This window comes from Pyxicephalus adspersus, chromosome 4, assembly GCF_032062135.1.
Source record: "Pyxicephalus adspersus chromosome 4, UCB_Pads_2.0, whole genome shotgun sequence".
Taxonomy (NCBI): domain Eukaryota; kingdom Metazoa; phylum Chordata; class Amphibia; order Anura; family Pyxicephalidae; genus Pyxicephalus; species Pyxicephalus adspersus.
In genome coordinates, this window is record NC_092861.1 from 86,116,887 (window position 1) to 86,123,855 (window position 6,969).

Consider the following 6,969-nt stretch of genomic DNA (forward strand, 5'->3'; position numbering starts at 1 on the left):
TCCAAGTACACTATATCAACTGATATTCCACTGTCTACCTGTTTACTTACTTCCTCATAAAAAGAGAGTAAATTTGTTTGACAACTTCGGTGTTTCTTGAAGCCATGCGGACTATCACTTATAATATTATTTTCTAGCAGAAACTCCTCATGGTGGCTCTTTATCAAACTCTCTAGGACCTTTCCAATAATGGACGTTAAACTAATGGGTCTGTAGTTACCTGGTAATGACATTGCTCACTTTTTGAAGATAGGAACCACATTGGCCTTACGCCAATCCATCGGTACCTTGCAAGTGACTAAAGTGTCTCTAAAAATTAGGAATAATGGCTTTGAAATAACTGAGCTCAGCTCTTTGAGGACACGTGGATGTAATCCATCAGATCCTGGTGCTTTGTCAACCTTAATTTTTTCCAGCTGTCAATCATATAAATTCTGAGCCATTTCTGTTCTGTGTTCTTTGAGGACAATATTGTCTCCCAGTCCAAGTCACAGAGAGCCGCCCTTAATAATGGAAAATTTGCTTTCTTAAAATTAATTGTTTTTATCTTTCCTGTTTTTGCTTCCTGTTTACAGCTTACATTAAATGAAATCATATTATGGTCACTGCTACCCAGATTCTTTTTTATATGCACATTTGTTATAAGCTCTGCATTATTCGAAAGAACTAGGTCCAGCAGGGTCTCATTTCTAGTTGGGGCTTCTATAAACTGTACCATAAAATTATCTTGTATTAAATTCACAAATTTCCTCCCATTTGGTGTTGCTATATTGCCATTACTCCAGTCAATGTCAGGGTAGTTGAAATCTCCTATGATTAAAACATTTTCACTTTTTGCTGTTTTTTCTATCTGTGCTAGTAGTTGATTTTCTTTTTCTTCCTTAGCACTGGGGGGCCTAAAGCAGACTCCAATAATTAGGTGTGTGTTATTCAACCCCACATTCAACTCCACCCATAAAGCCTCAACCTCATCGCTTGTTCCCTCCGCAATTTCTTCTTTCACATTCACTTTTAGATCACTTCTCACATACTGACAGACACCACCACCCTTTCGTTTGACTCTGTCTTTACGAAATAGAGTATACCGAGGAATATTGACAGCCCAGGCATGTAAAGAACAAAGCCAGGATTCAGCAATACTAAAAGTCATAATTCTCCTCACTCATTAATGCTTCCAACTCCCCTTTCTTGTTTGCTAGACTTCTAGTTCTTGGTGAACAGGCTCTTTAAACCATTGCTGCTTTTATCATCATTGTTTCCCAAATCATTTTGTTTTTCAGTACAACTAGTAATGCACAATCCAATGTTTGTTTGTAACATGGGAAGCTTCTTACAATTATCTATAATCCTTCCCCCAATCTATCTATCTATCTATCTATCTATCTATCTATCTATCTATTTATCTATCTGTCTGTCTATCTATCTATCTATCTATCTATCTATCTATCTATCTATCTATCTATCCATCTTTTCTTGTCATTGGGTAATAAGTGCACAGTGATGTAGTGGTGATCGAGTAAAATGAATACAGTAATTCACTGGTATTATGAACCTATCCATTGCCTAACCATGCAACTCTGTTGTACCTTCATAGTTTGGGATGTGCTCCTTTTTTTGTGTTGTCCAAGGAGACAAATTACTTTTTTTCTACTGTTATGCAAATTGTGACTTTTTGAAAAGTAAGTGGCTAACCTTTAACCACACCCAATGGATGCTGATATATGCAGAGAGGCTGTCATATTTAAGTGAAAGGTTTCTGATGTTCATACTGACCCATGACTGTCACAAAAAGTGCAGAGGTGTCTTATGTTCAGACTCTACCATACATGAAGAGTACAGGTGTCTCTAAAGTTTAACCTACGATTGGCTTCTCAGGAGAGTGCGGTCACCTTATACCCGGCGGCACAGGGATACCAAGAGAAAAGGACGAATGCAGCCAGAACGCACACCGCGGGATCAGAGTATGGTATCAGTAGTGGTGAGTACTTTTTTTTTAACCACATGCTGTAATGTATATATGTGTGTTTACATATGTAGGCATGTTCTGTATTGTGTGGGGGCACTATATACGGTATGTGAGGGCACTATATTATGTGGGCAATGTATTCCCCACATACCGTAATATGTGGGGGCACATATGGAAATACAATATAGTGTGGGGGCACAATTTTTTTTCTGGGGGGCAATCAAAAGTTTTGCTGGAGGGCTTGTCCATTTCTATGGTAGTTACGCCTCTGGTAACTGTCATTGTTTTTGTTGCCACCCCTGTCTCATTTTTGTACATGAATAAATATAGATTTTTGTACATGAGAAAAATAAGACATCCCCTTAAAATAGGCCCTAATGGGATTTTCAGAGGTAAAATTAATATAAGACTGGGGAAACACAGTACAATGAGTCACAGCACCCTGCAATAATAATAAAGTATTTAGTATAGTAAAAAAAAAAAAAAAATAGTAAAAAAAATCCAATGCAATGCAGGATGCGAAGTTATGTTAAAGCACGTCAATACAACACATGCGATGTAAATGCAGCATTGCAGAATATATGGAAGCTTTTGAAAAGGCCTAATAATAGAAAAAATGATCTTCCAATCTTCAGATGATTCTAACATCTGACCACCAAGAAATAGTTATGACCAGCTTTATATGTATGTGATTTCAAGGCACTTTTGTAAGTACAAGGTTATAAATGAGCACCTTTAAGGAAGCAGGAAATCCAAATGATGTTTGTCTAATGGAAAGCATTGGATATGTTTATTCACATGTTTGGGCATTTTAAGAGTTCATTGACCTGTGTATTAAAATAAACAGACATTAGCAGGTGAGCCATACCCATAGCTTTATGCTGCACTACGCTCTGCAAATTGTGTACAATCAGTGACGGCAGATTAAAGCCTAATTTGTGTAATTACAACCAGGATTAGACATGCAATAGCATTTTATTACCAGCAAAATGTTTCTGTCATTATTTCCAAATCATAGTCAGGTTCCCTGAGTGTCGGGAAAAAATGTAGGTAAGGTATTACAAGTGATCAGCTTATAGGGTGTTCTTACCAGTCGTCTGTTTTTCTTCTTCAATTATTTTTACAACAGCTATATGTGGCTAACTTTAAGATACTAAACAAATATTCCATCAAGGAATTATCTGATTTTAAATAAGTGCTAATTTTCCAACTTTGTAAGCAGCCATCGGAAGGCAATCAAACATTAGCAAATGTTTGAAATCCTGGACTAGATCTATTTCACGTTTGCTTGATCACCAGGGTTCTCCTATAATTGGGTATCTTCTTCAGTCTTGGAGAGCTTTGATAAATCAGGCCCTATATGTTCTAATTGATGATGAATACACCTCCCGTGTGCACAGCACCATCTACGTCTGATGCAGATATTCTGTTAAGGATCGAAGGGATGCAGGATTTATTCTAATTTTTGTATGACACAAGTGTCATTGTGACAACATACATGCAAGAAGAGGAAGCTACATTGACATGCTAGATTTTTTTTTTAACTTTTATGAATTCCAGGGACTGCTAAAGCCATGTAACTCTGTAAATGTTTAATGCAGAAAATGCAAACTCTATGTACATTTTTTTTTATTTTTTAAGAGATTATGTCTAGGGTGTACATTGGAAGAATGAGATATAGTCACACTTGGTAAATACTGTTTGGTAACAAGGAGTGGAACCTTTCATTTACCAATTGTTATTTTGGGAAAACCACCAGGATGCTGCTTTCACTTTGTTGTTTTACTGGTTAGCATTTACACAAGACAACAGTCAAACATTTATTTCCAGCTTACAAAACATGAAACTGCGCTTGTTTTTTGCAGAGATGAGAGACTTGGGGTTGTGTAATTATGGCCTATAAAAGTGTAAATATTGTGACTAGAAAACGTCAGCAACACTTGATGTAACTGAGACCATGGACAGTCAAGGGTCACAGAACATTTGGTTTTCCTGAAGCGTCTGCCATAAATCACAGATTAAACGTAATATGTGTTTATAAAAAAAACCTCCAAAAACCAATTGGATTTCAATTAACTGCAGACATCAATTGAGCTGGTTTCCTTGTTTTTTGTAGTACCCTCATGACTGTGCTTACATAAGTAAACTCCAGTTCTTTAAGTCCAATAAAGTTTTGTGAGAAATGAAAATGGGGCACATGCAGTGTCTGATTTACATCCAAGAACCAAGAATGTAATAAAATGAGCATTTATTCTAATATTCTTTAGCTGAATTTGTCTAGGTGGTAGCCAAAATCCAGCCAGAGCTATGTGAAATGTAGTGAGCTATGTTTTGCCAAAATTTGTGCATAATGTGTGAAAAATTAACCTAATGCTGGAAACAGGTATCCATTCACCAGTAGCATATAATGTAACTATAAAAAACATTTCCTAAAATATAAATCCAGTTTAAACATTTTAGAACATGATTGGTAATAGTATATACTATCGCATAACTTATGTATAACTTATTAATAAATAAATACCTCCTAAATCAACTTACCTAAAAAAAAAAAAAAAAACCTTTTCCTCTCTATCATGATAGCCCAGGGCTGCCTCAAGTCCCCCTGGAAATATATCATCTCCTGATAACACTGGGGAACAATTTTGAACAAATTTTTTGTTGATTTCAATTTTTAAGCCTATTTACACTAAAATAGGTATGCTGATTCTGAAAGTGCAGTTAGTTTTCTTCTATCACATCAGGTTTTTTCTCTACTACTTACATTAATGTGATTACTGTAGCGTGGATTTGTATAGGCTTTACACAAGATAGTGTTGTCAGAGGTTGTGCGCTGCTCTATGTGGTGAATAAGCAAAATTTATTTTAAACTTACACACGTATTTCCCTTCTTTCAGATCATGTCTGGCGCTGCTGTTTCTCATTGTAAGTGCCTAAACAACCCTGATTCATTTTGTTATATCTGTGGCAGTTTCACCATTCCCAGTCAAAGGGTGAACATCAGCACATTTGTGGAGCAAGCCTATTTGGCATATTTCAAATATAAACTTGGTGATCAAGAAAAGTCTTGGGCCCCTCATAAGGTGTGCAAACAGTGTGTCGAGGGTTTACAGATGTGGACAAAGGGAACATGTGATAAGATGCCATTTGGTATACCTATGGTTTGGAGAGAGCCAGAAGATCATTTCAGTGACTGTTACTTTTTTAGTGAAAACTTCAGGATATAACAAGAAAAATTAATGTAACATAGAGTATCCTAGTCTACCATCAGCTATACGCCCAGTGGCTCATTCAGATGAAATCCCAGTGCCGGTTTTCGTTACACTACCCTCTCTTGAAGAACATGATTATGGTGATGAACTAGGTGACAACAATGATGAAGAGTTTGAAATTGAAGAAGACTCTGTTAAGGGATTTGATCAGCATGAGTTGAGTGATTTGGCACTCGATTTGAGGCTATCCAAGAAGGCTTCAGAACTCCTATCATCAAGACTGGGTGAGAAAAACCTATTTGAAGAAGGAACGAAGGTATCGTAGTTTCGAACCAGAGAAATTGCATTTCTGCAGTACTTTAGAACTGACAGTGGCTTTGTGTATTGCCATAACATACCTGATTTACAAAGTTACATAGTAGATTAGTTTGAAAAAAGACATAAGTCTATCAAGTTCAACCACTAAGGAAATATTCATATACCGGATATAAAACCATATAAGACATAGTTGGTCCAGAGGAAGACAAACAAATAAACTTTGTACAATTTGCTTCAAAAGGGGAAAAAAATTCCTTCCTAATTCCATGAGGGAATCAGATGTTCCCTGGATCAACAGTCACTGTTATTTTTACTTTAAAGCCTTAATACCCAATTATATTCTGTGCTTCTAGAAAAACATCCAGCAATCTATAGTAGTTGCTGAAACTACTTCCTGAGGGAGCCGATTCCACATTTTCACAGACCTTACAGTGAAGAATCCCTTCCTTATCTGGAGCTTAAACTTCTTTTCCTCCAGACGCAAAGAGAGCCCTCTTGTTCTTTGTAATGATCTTACAGTGAATAATGGGGAAGAGAGTTCTTTATATAGACCGTTTAAATATTTATACAGGGTGATCATATCCCCCCTTAAACGTCCCTTCTGAAGGGAGAATAGATTCAGTTCAGCTAATCTCTCCTCATAGCTGAGCTCCCCATTCCTTTTATTAATTTAGAGTCCCTTCTCTGCACTCCCTCCAATTCCACAATGTCCTTTTTGTGAACTGGTGCCCAAAACTGGACTGCATATTCCAGATGTGGTCTGACCAATGCTTTGTACAGGGGCAGGATTATGTCTCCATCTCTGCAGTCTATTCCTCTTTTAATACAAGAAAGTACTTTGCTAACTTTAGATATCACAGCTTGGCATTGCATGCTGTCCATGATATATGTCTATGATCTACCTGAACCCCCAGATCCTTTTCCATTTCTGACTCCCCTAAATGTATGCCCCCTAGACAGTATGAAGCATGCATGTTGTTAGCCCCCAAGTGCAAAATTTTACATTTATCTATATTAAATGTCATTTGCCACTTGGCTGCCCAATCAAACAGTACATCCAAGTCTGCTTGTAGATTATAGACATCCTTCATAGACTTAATTTCATTACATAGTTTGGTGTCATCTGCAAATACAGAAATATTACTTTTAATCCCAAACTCTTTATCATTTATAAAGATGTTACCAGTAAAGGTCCCAACACTGAACCCTGGGGTACACCACTAATAACCTTAGACTATTCAGAGTATGAATCATTTATTACAACTCTCTGGATGCGATCTTAAAGCCAGTTCTCCATTAATTTACAGATTGACTTTTCTAAACCTATTGACCCTAACTTGTTTAATGGAGGAATTGGGAATTCCAATCTATAACTCAACTGAATGGCGATTATTCATTGATAGCTCAAAGCAGAGCTTAAAGTGTGTCCTTCTTTACAATGGCAACATATTTTGGTCAGTCCAAATTGGCCAT